Here is a 17,065-nt window from a genome sequence, read left to right on the forward strand (position 1 = left end):
TCTTTGGATAGTGGTTTAGTCCCTGGGAACTCTGGTTGGTTGGCATTGTTGTTCTTATGGGGTTGCAAGCCCCTTCAGCTCTTTCAATCCTTTCTCTAATTCCTTCAACGGTGTCCTGTTCTCAGTTCAGTAGTTTGCTGCTAACATTCGCCTCTGTATTTGAGATGCTCTGGTTGTGTCTCTCAGGAGAGATCTATATCCGGTTCCTGTCAGCATGCACTTCTTAGCTTCATCAATCTTATCTAGCTTTGGTAGCGATATATATATATATATATATATATATATATATATATATATATATATATATATGTATATATATATATATACCACATGTGAGGCAGGCTCAGGATGGCCGTTCCTTCAGTCTCTTCTCCAAACTTTGCCTCTATATCCCCTCCTATGAATATTTTTGTTCCACTTTTAAGAAGAAGTGAAGCATCCAACACTTTGGTCATCCTTCTTCCTCAGCCTCATGTGGTTTGTGGTTTGTGGTTTGTTTAGATGTGTCTCTGCCATTAGATATTCTTCAGCTGATAACTCTTTGTTTAGCTCTGTCGCCTAATTTTTAATAGGGTTATTTGGTTCTCTGGGGTCTAACTTCTTAATATATTAGATATTAGCCCTCTATTAGATGTAGGATAGGTAAATCTCTTTTCCCAATATGTTGCTAAGGTCATTTTGTCTGTAGCCTTACAGAAAGCTTTGCAATTTTATGAAGTCCTATTTGTCGATTCTTGGCCTTAGAGTATAAGCCATTGGTGCTCTGTTCAGGAAATTTTCCCCAGTGTCCATATGTTTGAGGCTCTTCCCCACTTTTTCTTCTATTAATTTCAGTGTATCTGATTTTCTGTGGAAGTCTTTCATTCACTTGGATTTGAGCTTTGTGCAGGGCAATAACAATGGATTGATTTGCATTCTTCTACATGCTAACCACCAGTTGAAACAACATCATTTGTTGAAAATGCTATCTTTTTTTCCACTCAAGAGTTTTATCTCCTTTGTCAAAGATCAAGTGACCATAGGTGTGTGGGATTATTTCTGGGTCTTCAATTCTATTCCATTGATGTACCTGCCTGTCTCTGTACCAATATCATACAGGTTTTTTCACTATTGTTCTGTAATACAACTTGAGGTCAGGGATGATGATTCCCCCAGAACTTCTTTTATTGTTGAGGAGAGTTTTAACTATCCTGGATTTTTTGTTATTCCAAATGAATTGATAAATTGCTCTTTCTAACTCTATGAAGAATTGAGCTGGAATTTTGATGGGGATAGCAATGAATCTAGATTGCTTTTGGCAAGATGGCCATTTTTACTATATTAATCCTGCCAATCCGTGAGCATGGGAGAACTTTCCACCTTCTGAGATCTTCTGCAATTTCTTTCTTCAGAGACTTGAAGTTCTTTTCATACAGATCTTTCACTTGCTTGGCTAGAGTCACACTGAGGTATTTTATATTATTTGTGACTATTGTAAAGGGTATTGTTTCCCCAAATTCTTTCTCAGCCTGTTTATCCTTTGAGTAGAGGAAGGCTACTGATTTGTTTGAGTTAATTTTATACCTGGACACTTTGCTCAAATTGTTTATCCGGTTTAATAGTTCTCTGGTGAAATTTTTGGGGTCACTTGCATATACTATCATATCATCTGCAAATAGTGATTTTTTTGACTTCTTCCTTTCCAATTCATATTCTTTTGACCTCCTTTTGTTGTCTGATTGTTCTTGCTAGGAATTCGAGTACTATATCGAATAGGTAGGGAAAGAGTGGACAGTCTTGTCTAGTCCCCGATTTTAGTGGCATTGCTTCAAGTTTCTCTCCATTTAGTTTCATGTTAGCAACTGGTTTGCTGTATATTGCTTTAACTAAGTTTAGGTATGGGCCTTCAATTCCTAATCTTTGCAAGACTTTTAAGATGAAGGAGTATTGAATTTTATAAAATGCTTTCTTAGCATCTAATGAGATAGTCATGTGGTATTTTCTTTGAGTTTGTTCATATAGTGAATTATGTTGATGGATTTCAGTATATTGAAGCATCCCTGCATTCCCAGGATGAAGCCTACTTGACTATGATGGATGTTCATTTTGATGTATTCTTGGATTCTGTTTATGAGAAGTATTTCTTCACTTTATTCAGATATGTTTTTATTTATATTTCAAATGTCACCCTCTTTCCAGGTTTCCCATCCATAAATCCCTATTCCATAACCCTCCCTTCTTCTATGAGGGTGTTCCCCCTCCCCAACCACCCACACCTTCCCACCTTCGAGCAGTGACATTCCCCTACGCTGGGGGGTCCAGCCTTGGCAGTACCAAGGGTTTCTACTCCTATTGGTGCCCAACAAGGCCATCATCTGCTACATATGCAGCTGGAGTCATGGGCCTATTTGTGTGTACTCTTTGGGTAGTGGTTTAGTCTCTGGGAACTCTGGTTGGTTTGTATTGTTCTTATGGGTTTGCAATCCCCTTCAGCTCCTTCAATCCTTTTTCTAACTCCTCCAATTGGGACCCATTTCTCAGTTCAATGGTTTGCTACCAGCATTCGCCTCTGTATTTGTCATGCTCTGGCTGAGCCTCTCAGGAGACAAGTATATCAGGCTTCTGTCAGCATGTACTTTTTGGCATCACAATAGTGTTTGGATATGGTGGCTGTATGTATATGGGCTAGATCCCCAGATGGGGAAGACTCTGAATGGCCATTGCTTCAGTCCCTTCTCCAAATTTTGTCTCCATATCTCCTCCTATGAATATTTTTATTCCCCCTTTTAAGAAGGACTGAAACATCTGTACTTGGGTTGTCTTCCTTGAGCTTCATGTGGTCTGTAGATTGTATCTTGGGTAATTTGAGATTTTGATAATTTTGTTGTGTTCTTGGATTCAGTTTGTGAGAATTTTATTGAGTATTTTTGCATTGATCTTCATAAGGGAAATTGATCTGAAGTTCTCTTTCTTTGTTGGGTCATTGTGTGACTTATGTATAAGCATAATTGTGGCTTCATAGAAGGAATTGGGTAGTGTTCTTTCTGTTTCTATTTTGTGGGATAGTTTGAACAGTATTGTTATTAAGTCTTCTATGAAAGTCCGATAGAATTCTTTACCAAACCCATCTAGTCCTGGGCTGATTTTAGTTGGGAGACTTTTAATAACTGCTTCTATTCCTTTAGGAGTTATGCAATTGCTTAAATGGTTTATATAATCCTGATTTAGCTTTGGTACCTGATATCTGTCCAGAAAATTGTCCATTTCATTCAGATTTCCAAGTTTTGTTGAGTATAGGCTTTTGTAGTTAGATCTGATGGTTTTTTTAATTTCCTCAGTTTCTGTTGTTATGTCTCCTGTTTCATTTCTTCTTTTGTTAATTTGGATACTCTCTGTGTGCCTCTGGTTAGTCTGGCTAAGGATTTATCTATGTGGCCAAGGTGCAGAGAGTACAAAACTGGAGAATTCTCATCCTAGATAGAACTTTAATATTAGACCATATTCACCCAAGGCCTGTCAATCAACAAAGAAGAGGAAGTAGTAATAGTGTTACAGTTAGAGGGGGTGGATGACTATGAATACACGATGTCTTCTGGACAGAGCTGAGAAGTTGCATATATAACACAGTGGTGATGTCACCATACACAAGACCTGTGGAATCTCAAGCCTAATAAATTACCAATATGTTGAATGGAGGCAAACGCTAAGACTTACTCCTAGAAGAGGAGATTTTTAACAATTAACAGTTCCTGCGAGTGGTAAGTTCACTTTTCCCTTAGATTCTAGACCCTTAGTAAGTTGAGCACAATCCAATGGAAGTCCACATATCCAAGAATATAACAAAAGCCCAATTTGGAGTTTATGGATTGTTTTTTGTTTGTTTGTTTGTTTGTTTGTTTGTTTAAAAACAAGGACACAAAATTGTTTGTTAAGGGAAGGGGAATTAGATCTGGAAATATCTCTGGCGAAGTGAATATGAGCAAAAACAGGGTGTATACAATACTCACAAAACTAATAAAATACATTTAAAGGTATATATGACTTAAGGAAAATAAAAATGAGGTTATGCAAAGATGTTTTCTCTGCATTTATTATTATTATAGAATTAAATTGAAGGCTTGGACAGAGAGAATAACAGAAAGTATATTCTATATTATTTCCACATCTCTCTAATTCTTTTACTTCCTTATGCCTGGTTCCATGGTTTTTGAATTATTAGACAAATGCTTAAAATATGTCTACTTTGGGTTTTTTAGATATTGGAGTATATATTAAAATATGATAATGATATTTCAATGAGGGGGATTGTGTCAAACTATGTTTGGAATTCTGAACCAAAAGCAGAATAATCATAATTTTGATGAAACTAAACTTGATGTTTTAGTTTTTCTTTCTCTATACAAATACAAAGAAAAAATGAATATTTTAATTTCCCAGAACTACTTCTAATTATTCAAAAGGTTTAAAATCTATTCCAAAATATAGGACTGGGCCAAATAAGGATGAGACTGACATAAAAATGACTGATATTAAAAATTTGCACTTTTCATTTAAAGATGTAGATAGCACAATCTGCTTTGTAATATTAAATACTTGTATTAGCCAAATACATAATATCCCACATCTGAGTTGACCTCATATGTATGATTGTGTAGGGCACAAATTTGGCTAAAATAGTGAAGGTGAGAGGCACAACAATAATTGATTTACAATGTGCAGCCACAATGCTAATTCTCCTTTTAACAAAATTTGTCAGCACACCAATCAGCAAGCCATCTTTAGTCAGCTTCTAATGATTATGCAAATGAAAACATGTAGATAGAAATTGGAATTAGTAGAAGTAATAACAAAATTGGCTGGTTAAAATTTTGCTTGAAGTAATACTACAGTCCATCACAATAGATTTTGATTTTATTTATTTATGTAATTATTTATTTATTTATTTTACATTGCCACCATAGTATCTCATCCCTTCTCTCCTCTCAGGCCCTCTTCCCTACCATCTCTCTACCCCAAATCCACTCCTCCTCCATTTCTATTCAGAAATGGGCAGGCCTATCTATTGACACCAATTAGCCTTGGGATATCAAGATGCAGTAAGAGTAGACACCTCCTCTCCTATTGAGACTAAACTAGGCAACCCAATGGGAGCAAAGGGTCCAAGAAGCAGGCATCAGAGTCAGGGATAGCCCTTGTTTACAAGGTTAGGAATAACATGAGATCACAAAGCTCCACAACTGTAACATATGCACAGGGCCTAAGTCAGACCTACTCAGGCTCACTGGTTGAGAGATCAGTTTCTATGAGTCCCTAAGTTAATTGATTCAGTGGATTTTCTTGTGGTGTCCTTGACCCCTCTGGCTTCTACAAACCATTCTCCCATTCTTCCGCAGAATTCCCCAAGTTCTGCCTAATGTTGGGCTGTGGGTCTCTGTATCTGTTTCCATTAGTCACTAGGTGAATTCTCTCTGGTGACACTTGGACTGGGTCCTGTGGGAGATAATTTTTCCCTGTTGTATCAGTCCTTACTTTTCTGTAGTGTTTGGTGTAAAAGTGAGAATCCAGTAAGATTTCTTTCTTCCAAGATGTCAGGTCTATCGGTATTGTCATTGTTTGGGCTTTATTTAGGCATCCATATTAATAAAGTGACATGGGTGTAGTTTCCCTGTCATTTCTAGAAGACACAATCTCATAACAGACTTCCTGGTCTCTTGGCTTTGACAATCTTTCTGATTCCTCTTCTTTGATGCTCCTTGAGTATAGGGCTTGTGTTGTATCAATCACATATTCTCTTTCTTTTGACAAGACTTGATTTGCTACAAAGGTGTAGCAGGGATATGGGGCCATCTCTATGTAAATACTAGGGGCTCTGGAGCCAAAAAAGCATCTCCTGCAGGAGGACCTAATGGAGGACTACCTGAGAGACCAAGGATTACTGATCCAGACAATAATAGCCAATAAGGAACTGCTGTTCAGAAGAGATGCTTTCTTTGGGATCAATGGAACATGGGTAGAAAGTATTAAAGGAGCTTGCAGCAGCATTCAGATAAGATTGCTTCTGCATTTCTCACCTGTTCCCAAAGTCTGTGTCATTGACTCAGAGTCACTTTACCTCTAACCCCCAAGGGCAGAAAGGGCAGGAATGGCAGAAAGGGCAAGTAGGGTCAGGCAGCAAGTAGTCTAGGTCACAGGAAGCATAAAAATAAGCTTCTTTAATGGCAGGTGAGAACTGCCTTTCCTTTTGAGAATAAGGATAAGTTTTAGAATCAAGTTAGGAATTATGATTGTATAGTAAAGTGATAGTAGTAACTTATCTTCTAAAACTAATGAATTTGATAACCCCAGATTGTTAGCTAGGTTTCTAATACAAGGTATGACTTTTCTCCCATTTGATCAGTCCTTAAGACTAATTAAATAGGTGCTTGTGACCAAGATTTAAATATTCCTATTTTAACTTTAGGGTTATTGTTTTGGTTCACAATCATCACACATGGGTAAGAGCATAGGTTGCTTCCCTCCCTTTGCAACTTGCATCAGCACCTTCTGGGGCTATGAAATGTAGACCTTAGACCTCAAGCTATCTATGGGGTCAGATCCTCCAGATTTTGTGTCATAAATGTGCTATGTCTTCACCTAAAACCTCTACGAAGCAGCCAAGGACAACAGCAATAGACTATATAGTCTTTGGAGTCATTTGAACTACAATGACAATGATGAACAACTGGGGGAAAAAGGTTCCTCATACATGGTTTTGGAGGTTTAAGATAGTCTGTGACTCTTGTGGGAAGCATTGTCAGCCTAAGTGGTATATCTACATGCAAGGTATGTATTATGTATGTATGTGAATATGCATGCATATATATAATATATAATTTTAATTAAATATAAAATATTCCTTGAGGCTTTGTCCAATATCCTTGATGTTATCATTTGGTCCCATGTCTAATATAATGTGAAGCTGTGAACAATCTTTTTATCTGATGATGCATCATTGTGCATATTAGTGACATGAAGAAATTCAATTGCATCAATCTAAAGGGCCCGTCTACTCTGATATGCTATGAAAAAACGAACAAAAAACATGTACTATAAATCAAGCAGACTAAACAAAGTGGACTTTTCAGCATGTATAATGTCTGTTTTCACCTCTGATCTTAAAAATAGTGAATACTGATATTAATAATTGCTGCTAGCATCATAGTCATCAGAAAACATTTTGTAAGGTTACAGTATGTGAGTTATAGTGGATAGCATCCATATTTCTTTAATTATATACTTAGATTTTAGTTATTATTTGTGTTATACAGCACAAGGATATTTTCAAATTACTTCCAGAATTAATATCATATTCATATTAATTTGTTGTCAATGGTACTTATCATTAACTCAATTTTGCAAATAAGAAAACCAAGTTTAAAGTAATTATGTGAAATGCCCAATGTTATATACTTCATAATTCAAATAACCAATATCATAACTCAGATCTGTAATTGACATAAAACAATTTCCATACTTGACAGTCAATAAAGAGCCTTTTACATTCATTAACTGGATTCTTTTATGATATAACTAAATTCTTTTAATATATTCATCTCTCACTCTAGAAACTTATTGCTCAACTGAGGAAGTCAGATACAAATATGCTGATACAAAAAGTTATGTGAACAAGAAGGAACCCAAGAGTTTTATTCTGAACAAGGAGGACTTTCATTCATTATTAAATGGGATATGAATGTGATGAAATGAAGGAAACGGTTAATAAAATGGAAGAACAATTGAAGTATGGAAGAAGAGGAGATCTAAGACATGCAAAGCAATAAGTAAAGAAGTTTAGTTGCAATCAGATGGCTTGATGAGGAAATAATGTTTAAGACAGTCTAGGTCCGTGTTTTACAACCTGTGGTTTTCAACCCCTTTGAGAATTGAATGACCCCTTCACAAGGGTGGGTGGCCTACAGCCATCAAAAACATGGTTATTTACATTATGTTACATAAGAGTAGCAAAATTGCAATTATGATGTGGCAAGGAAAATAATTTTATGGTTGGGGTCACCACAGAATGGGGAATTGTATTAAAGTTTCACTGCTTAAGAAGGTTGAGAACCACTGGTCTAGGTAGGTAATAGAATGATTGTAATGAAGGGTTGTTTACCTCCAATGAGTCTGTAATATGCAATATTCAGTTATAATGTGAGGAAGCCTATGGAAATCCCAGAAAGACCATATAAAGGATAGAGGAGATGCTCAGTATTAAATAAATGGCCCAATGTGTGTGAACCCTTGGTTCAAACCCCAACACTGATTTTTGAAATAACCATGTGACTTGCAAAGGACCAGTAAGTTGCAAAGTGTCAATGCTATGTATAGTTGGTCAATGAAAGAGATAAAATTTGATATTAGCATCTATTTTTGTCACTCAATGCCACTTTGTAACAAAATTCAGTTCAATACAGTCTTATCTACTTCTGAGAAATTAACAAGCAATACTTTATAATAAATATTTGGCTCTGTACAGAAATGTTTTTCCTTGCTGAGTCTCCTCAAAATATCCTAATAGTAATAGTCACCTCTCTGTCTCTGAAAGTTTGGGAAGGGAATGTCTTAGAACTATCTCCTTACTTCATCCACTGAGAAATATATAAGACATTAGGGGTTTTGCTGTCTGTTCCTATTATTAACATGCCATGGATTCAGTACAAAGTAAGGAATTTCCTAAGAAAATGAGACACAGACTTAAACAAATGGGCAGAGGTGGTGTCAACTGTAATAAGACATAAAATTAGAACATTTTCTCCTTTCATAAGAGTACATTTTACCTTGGTGGCTTTTAAAATAAATGTCAATTTGAAAAATGAAGGAAGCCTCTTTGTGGCTGAATCACTTCTAAAGTTCCAGTAATCATTCTTGCTCATTGCCTCACTTTTTGTTTCAGCTCTCTGGATAGTTTTTTCCTCATTCCCTTCTTTTTTGAGTGTCTCTATTCCCAGAAGCTAGTTTACTGAGCCTCTACTGTTAGCATGCTACAGTTATTGAAAAAACTACTACAGTTTAGGTACAACTGTATCTAAAACTTTATCTTGAATATAGGATGCATATGTGACAGCACATGTGTGCATTCTCGGTGTTTGGCTATTCATTGACTGAAAGTGCTCTCTCTCTTTCTCTCTCTCTCTCTCTCTCTCTCTCTCTCTCTCTCTCTCTTTCTCTCTCTCTGTCTCTCTCTCTGTCTCTCTCTCTGTCTCTCTCTGTCTCTCTCTCTCTCTCTCTCTCTCTCTCTCTCTCTCTCTCTCTCTCTCTCTCTCTCTCTCAGCACTGATTAAAGTTTCAGAATGAGAAAATTAAAATGGCCTCATAGAACCTGTCCTTAAATTGGAAAGGAACCAAGGAACCAAGCTGTTCTTCTGATACGGATGAAAGGGCCCATCTCAAAAAATATTTGAACCCACTCAAAATTTCAAAAGAACATAAGCTCAAGGCCCAAGCCCTGGGAGATAATATATTTTTCAGGGGCAGCTTGAGAGCTAAAGGGGAAATACAAAATTCTTGTCTATTTTACTTAATCCCACGCAGATCTAATCTCATCCTTGATGAAACGTAACTCTTAATCAAACTCTGTGTAAATAGAAAGGGAAAAACCACTTCAAGCACAATTCATGCTTTATTTTTATCTCAATTATTACCCCCAGAGCCATTAACTGGCCTGTGGCTTTGGGGCTTACCTGCAAATGGTAAATGGTCAGAGGCCATTGAAAATCATTAGTCTAAACTCCCTACCTTCCTTCCTTGTTAAAGTAGTTTAAGGTTTCCAGGGTAGAACTCAAACTCCATGTTCTTCATTTTAATTTTTAAAGTACAAGCACTAACAAAATGGCATTTCATTGTGACTAGGTCTGATTTATTTGGGGCTGAGAGTGCTGCAAGTATAATTCAGCTGGTTTCTGTAAGTCTAACTTTGGTATAGTACAAAATATGTTTTTAAATAGACAGACCCTTTAGAATTTACAATGATGTCCAAATTTCTGACAATGAGAATTATTTCCCCATGTTTATAAATTTTCAGGACTCACATTCTTCTCTCAACCCTGTTTCTTCTTTACATAAACTGGAAATTAAGTTGATAGTTCTCAAATTTTGTGGTAAACCTAAATCATCTGAAGACTCTTTAACAGATCACATACTTTAACAAGTTATTTAATTTTTATTTAATATACCTAGATTTTGGCTCTGTAACTTCATAGACAATTTTTGAACCATACTAATGATGAGGCTTGCTAACTTATTAGCTACAACCAAATAGCAAAAAACTGATGTCTGTTGAAGAAATGTTGATGTTTAGCTTCCTAAAAGACTAAGAATAATGATTTGACACATTGAAACTTACTAGAGTCATAAAAGTTCTAGTTGATAATGAGGCCATAAGCATTGGTGATTAAATGCAGAGCAAAACAAGTAAGAACGTTCAAGAAATTTTATTGTCTATGGCCCTTTACCAAAGGGATGTTCTATTTTCAACATTATTGAAAACACCACTCGGAAATTCTACTTGGAAGGAGAACATGAACCACTTTTCTTTTTGATCTATGTAATAGAACATAGCATAGGTCACCTTGGGGGACAGAAGTAAAACTCAAATTAAATTATTCCTAAAGGTCCAGTTAAGACTTTGAGAAATTTGCATTAGGTTGTGTAACCCCTCTAACCACAGTATGCTCCCGGAAGTTCTGGTAGCTTTGCCTCTGCTTCAGACCCCTTAAGTATTCTTAAAATTGAGTGTGGTTCATGTGTAGTGTCTGTGTGAGAATAATATGCCCACGTCTTCCTCAATAATGTTGTGCTTGTCCTGAGTGTTCTAGCCAACACAGTTCATCTCCATGGCAACCCCTGCTTTGGCTCAGCCTGGGGATTAGAATGACTTCATTTCATACACCTGATAAGGGAAGATGAGATTTACTGTGTGGAGAAGGTTCTTACTTCAAACAGAAACAGGGGATTAGGATGACTTCATTCCACACACCTGATAAGTTTCTTCAAACAGAAACATAATCAGCAAACAGCCATATTTATTCCTGTTATGAAGGACGACCTTGTGGTCCACATAACTGATGCACTAAATAGGCCCCAGAAGGAACCTGTCAAATTTCCTCCTCCGCGCTTCCCTTTTTCACTAATTAATGGTAGAAGGCTTGAGCACTGAAAATTTTAACAAAATCAGCCACTTCATTCAATAAGCATCCTTTATAGTGCCCCATATGTGGAGCTAAATTATTTCTTATAATTACATTAATTGTTACCATCATTGAACAGCTGAACCCCATAGCCACAGGAATGATTCTTCTGCTAGACCTGGGAGAAATGAGTCTATCTTCTCTTGGAACAGGGGAGTTCAGTAAGATTCCTCTGTTTACGAAAAGACAATATACTCAAGATTATCAGAATTTTTAAAAAAAAGATTATCAGAATTTTTTATTATTAACCTTGCCTTTTGATGATTTTGTACCTTTATGTAGTACATTCCATGACCACTCATGTCCTACAATACCTTACAACTCCTGCCCCACTACACTACAAGTACATTTCCCATAGTAATTTCTGTTTATCTTGCTTTATGCCCCACTGAATTTAATCAGGGCCATTTGTCTGACCATGGGTCTGGAACTATTCTTTGAAGCATGGTCTCATCAGTGAGAACACAACTATAGACAATATCAGCTCTTCCTTAGAATCCATCAGTAGGGAGAAGTAGGGACTTGTATGGAACCTCCCAATACTAGGAAAGGTAAGCAACCAGAAGGAGGAAGCTTCCGACTTAATTTCTGCTTGATTTCTATGTATCTTGCAACTAAGTTATGATATCTCTTCAATAAGGTCTTAATTCTATCAGATTAATTCAGAGCCATATACTATCTTGAAGAAACAGTACTTCATAAACTCTTAAATCTTTTTTTTTTCAATTTCTATACAACCATCTTGCCCTGGCCTTTTTTGGTTAGGAGATTTTGATAACCGCTCCTATTTCCTTAAGAGTTATAAGAATCTGTGGGTGATTTACAAAAACGTGATTTAAGTTTGGTAAGTGGTAACTGTCTAGAAAATGATCCATTTTTTTATTTTTCTTGGATATTTTATGTATTTACATTTCAAATGCTATTCCTTTTCCCCCTCTCCCATCCTCCATCCTTCCTCCCCCTGCTTCTATAAAGATGCTCCCACTCCCATCCACCCACTCCCATCCCAACAACCCTGGCATTCCCCTACACTGGGGAAACAAGCCTTCACAAGACCAAGGGCTTCTCCTCTTATTGATGGCAAAAAATATTGTCCTCTGCTATATATGCTGCAAACCCTTCAACTCTTTAGTCCTTTCTGTAACTTCTCCATTGGAGTTTCCACACCCAGTCTGATGGTTAGCAGGAAGCATCCCCATCTGTATCGGTAAGGCTGTGGCAGAGCCTCTCAGCAGACACCCATATCAGGTTCCTGTCAGCATGCACTTCTTGGCATCATCAATAGTGACTGGGTTTGGTGACTGTATATGGGATTGATCCCCAGCTAGGCAGTCTCTAGCTGTATTACAGAGCAATCGTGATAAAAAAAAATCTATATGGTATTGGTACAGACACAGGCAGGTAGATCAATGGAATACCCAGAAATGAACCCACACACCTATGGTCACTTGATCTTCGACAAAGGAGCTAAAACAATCCACTGAGAAAAACACAACATTTTCAACAAATGGTGCTGGTTCAACTGGTAGTCAGCAAGTAGAAGAATGGAAATTGATCCATTCTTATCACCTGGTACAAAGCTCAAGTTCAAGTGAATCAAGGATCTCCGCACGAAACCAGATACACTGAACATAATAAAAGAGAAACTGGGGAAAACCCTGAACACATTGGCACTGGGAAATTTTTCCTAAACAGTACAAAAATGACTTGTGTTCTAAGATCAAGAATAGACAAATGGGACCTCATAAAACTGTAAAGCTTCTGTAAGGCAAAGGAAACTGTTAACAGGACAAAATGACCAGCAACAGATTGGGGAAAGAGCTTTACCAATCCAACATCTGATAGAGAGAGAATATCAAATATATACAAAGAACTCAAGAAGTTAGACTCCAGAGAACCAAATAACCCTATTAAAATGGGATACAGAGCTAAACAAAGAATTTTTAATGAAGAATATCGAATGGCCGAGAGGCATCTAAAGTTTTATTTAAACATAAAAAAAACTAAAATTATATCTATACAAAAACCTGTACTTAAACACTCAAAAACTCCAGACTAGAACATTTAAGTAACGGATCCAAACACAAATTACTAGAAAAATAGCTTAAAATAATGGAAATGTTCTACCTCTCAGTCTCAAAAGCTAGAATTCACACTGTAATCAAAATTTTTTCAACAAGACTGGTTCTTGCTGTTTGGCAATGAGTAAAAAAAATGTTCTATGGTTGCCTTTTCAATTCTGAAGACTTGCCAGCAATCTTTGGGGTTCTATAACTTGCAGAGTAGTCTTCCAATCCTCCAATTTTATGTATTTTTCTTCATATATCATTTCATGGTTTTCTCTGTTGTATGTTTCCATGTGACTTAATTTCTCTTGGAGTGCTAGAGAGGTAGCTTAAAACTTATGAAGTCTTGCTCAATCTTTTGAGTGGGTTGTGTAAATTTTAAGTTCATTAATATGATTTATTATGGTGTTGACTTGCATATGTTGAATTGCCACTGTATCTCTTGGAAAATGTGAACTTGACTGACATATGTGTATATATACATACATATATGTCTACATACACATATAGGCATATATACACACATATTTTTCTGCATTGGGTTTGTAATATTTTATTAAGGATTTTTATATCTATGTTCATCAGGAATATTTCTCTGCTGGTGTTTTTTTTTGTGTCATTGCTTAGTTTTACTATTAGAGTAATATCAGCTTCATTGAAGGAATTAGGGAATGCTCCCTTAGTTTACGTTTTAAAATAGCATAGGAAATAGTTATTGCATATCTTCTTTGAAATCCTGCAAGAATTCTGCTGTAAACTCATCTTTGCCTGAATATATTTTCTTCTGTAAGCTGGAAGGACTTTTATTACTTTTACAATCTCTTTAATTATTATGATTCTATTCAGATTTTTGAACTCTTCACTTAATACTATTGCATTTGAAGAATATATAAACCCAAACATTTTTAATATGTTCTAACTTAGGGGAGTACAGTTTTTTAAATGTATCTCCTTATAATATTCTGGATTTCTTTGCTGAAGGAATGTTTTCCTATACTTTTCTCATATTGTTATATTGGGTCATCTCTTTCACTTGGTTAGTTATGCAAAGGGTCTGCAAATCTTGTTCATCTTCCTGAACAACGGCAGTTCTTAGATTCTTTTTATTCTTTTCTTTTTTCCTATTTCATCTTTTTTCTTTCCTTATTTTTATTACCGCTTGCCATTATCTGGATTTAGATATGATTTGTTTTGTTTCTCCAAATTCATGAGTTGCACCATTAAGCCATTTACTTGTGTTCTTTATGGTGTGTTAAAGTAAGCACTTGTAGCTATAAATTTCCCACTTTGGACTGCTTTTAATGTATCCCAGAAGTTTTAGTCTGTTGTGTTTAAATTTTCATTTAGTTCCAGGAAGGAATATTTTTTCTTGATCACTTATTGATCCATTCATCATTTAATAATATATTTTATAAACTCCATGGGCTTTTTGGAATTACTAGAGATTCCTTTACTGGTGCTTCTAGTTTTTATTAAACTGTGGTCAGCTAGAATATAGAATTTATGATTTGTCTGAATTTATTAAGACTTGTCTTGTGTCCCACTAAGTGGTCTATTTTAGTAAATATACTTGCTGGGTAAAATGTGTATTCTTTAGAGTTTAAATAGAATATTATATAGATATCAGCTGTACCCATTTGATGTGTATTTAATGTGTGTACTATTCAATGCTGATGTTTTTGATAATTTTCCTCATATGACCTATCTATTAATGAAATTAGAATGTTAATATTACCTTCTATTTTTGAGCTGGATAACCTATGTCTTTAATTCCACTATCATAGATTTTATCAACCCCAGAATTAGGGAATATATGTTTAGGATTTCCTTTATTAGAAATAGTAGCTGTTTCCTTTATTAGAATGAAATGTCCTTCTTTACCACTTCTGATTTATTTTATTTTGACATACATTTTGTCACATATTAGGATATCAGCACCTGCTTGCTCCATGGTCCCATTTTCTAAAATATTATTTCTATTCTTTCACGTTAAGACATTGCCTACCTTTTAATTTATTTTCAAGAACAGAAGGATGAGATTTTTTTCTTTCATTCAATTCATCAAGCATCTGGATTTTGATTAGAGGTCAATGCCAATAATATTGAAAGTTTTATTGACCTCTCCTAGCTGCCTTCAGAACAAGAGGTGGAACTCTCGGTTTCTTCAGCCCCATATTTGTCAAGATGGTGCCATGTGCCCACCTTGTTGATAATGGACTGAACCTCTGAACCTGTAAGCCAGGCCCAATTAAATGCCATCCATATTTATAAAAACATTTTTATTGGAAAATGTACATGGATTTTTCTCATTTTATTTATTTTTTGTTCTGTTTTTCTGTTTATGTTCTTAGTTGTACATTGCATTGCAGTAATCACAGCTTCATTTATTGTTGAAATGTGTTTCTTGTATGGAGGCGAATGGTGACTCCTGTTTTCATATCCATTCTGTTAGCTTGTGCCTTTTTATTGAGGAATTGAGACCATTGATGTTGTGAGATATTAATGACCAGTGATTGTTATTTCCCATTATTTTGATGTTGATAGTGTTAGTGTTAGTGTGTGTGTGTGTGTGTGTGTGTGTGTGTGTGTGTGTGTGTATGTGTGTGTGTCCCTGGATGTTCTTTTTGTAGTAAGTATTGGGAAAGGTGAACCTCAATGGTCCTGTTATGGCAGGCCTCTGATGGATATCCTTGGGGTGTATGGTTCCACTTCTGCAGTTTTGTACGATTTGGGAGCCTCAAGTCTAATGAAGGTGGGCAGGAAGGAGGCAAGAAAATGGAAGTCTTCCTGGGATAGTAGGCTGCTCAAGGCAGCTTGGCTTGGTCCTGAGGGCTCAGAGGACAGGAAAACTGGGGGGGGGGCATTCAGGGAGATTACCTATATGGTTCAGGAGTCTGGTAAAAGTGAAGGAGAGGTGATGGGAGAATGGAGGTCTCAGGGACAGCAGGCTACTCAGGGCGGCTTGACTTGATCCCAGAGCATGTGTTCTTTTAGTTTGTTTGTGTCATATCAAGTTTTTCTTTCCCCTGCAACTATAGCAGATAGTTTTGCTGCATACAATATTCTAGTCTGTCATCTGTGGCATTTTAGAATTTGTCATATATTGCCCCAGAATAATCTGAATTTTAAAGTTTTTATTGTGGATTCAGTTGTTACTTTGTGTGTGCATGTGTTTAGGGGGTGCAGCAAACTTTATCAATGGTATTCAAGAGATTAGAGGGGATTTCCCTAGGCCCCTCCTATTATGAGGTCTGGAATGGAAATTGTGAGGGAGATGTTCAGTTTAGTTTGGACAGGGACACTTCAGCAACCAAGGGCTTCTTTCTTGCTCTCACTGTCCTTGCTAGGGTGGGTGGTCCAGAGTTTCTTACTGCCTGTAGACCATCCAGGCCATGAGGTCCACCACTCTGTTGCTGTAGCCATATTTATTGTCATACCAGGAAATGAGCTTTACAAAGTTGTCATTGAGAGCAATGCTGGCCCCAGCATCAAACGTGGAAGAGTGGGAGTTGCTGCTGAAGTCACAGGAGATGACCTGGTCCTCAATGTAGCCCAGGAAGCCCTTTAGTGGGCCCTCAGATGGTTACTTCACCACCTTCTTGATATCATCATACTTGTCAGGTTTCTCCAGGTGGCATGTCTGATCCACAATGGATATATTGGGGGTAGGAACTCAAAAGGCCATGGCAGTGAGCTTCCCATTCAGCTCTGGGTTGACCTTGCCCATAGCTTTGACAGCATGAGCTGATGCGGAGATGATGTTCTGGGCTGCCCCATGGACATCATGCCATAGCT

The 17,065-nt window shown here is 36.7% G+C and overlaps 2 long non-coding RNA genes across 6 annotated transcripts in view; one reads left to right on the forward strand and one right to left on the reverse strand.

The window, feature by feature from the left end:
- LOC147998251 (uncharacterized) overlaps positions 1 to 17,065 on the reverse strand; it is a 120,810-nt gene that overhangs the window by 65,738 nt on the left and 38,007 nt on the right. The gene's annotated exons all lie outside the window — the stretch shown is intronic.
- LOC147998252 (uncharacterized) overlaps positions 1 to 17,065 on the forward strand; it is a 177,582-nt gene that overhangs the window by 61,282 nt on the left and 99,235 nt on the right. The window contains exon 3 of one of the 5 annotated variants that reach the window (XR_015646567.1): positions 7,584 to 8,826. The exons of the other annotated variants lie outside the window; for them this stretch is intronic. This is a non-coding gene — a long non-coding RNA (uncharacterized LOC147998252). Of the gene's footprint in view, positions 1 to 7,583; positions 8,827 to 17,065 lie in introns of those variants that run through there. 5 annotated transcript variants of the gene reach the window in all.

This window comes from Rattus norvegicus, chromosome X (genome assembly GCF_021556685.1).
Source record: "Rattus norvegicus strain SHRSP/BbbUtx chromosome X, alternate assembly SHRSP_T2T, whole genome shotgun sequence".
NCBI lineage: Eukaryota > Metazoa > Chordata > Mammalia > Rodentia > Muridae > Rattus > Rattus norvegicus.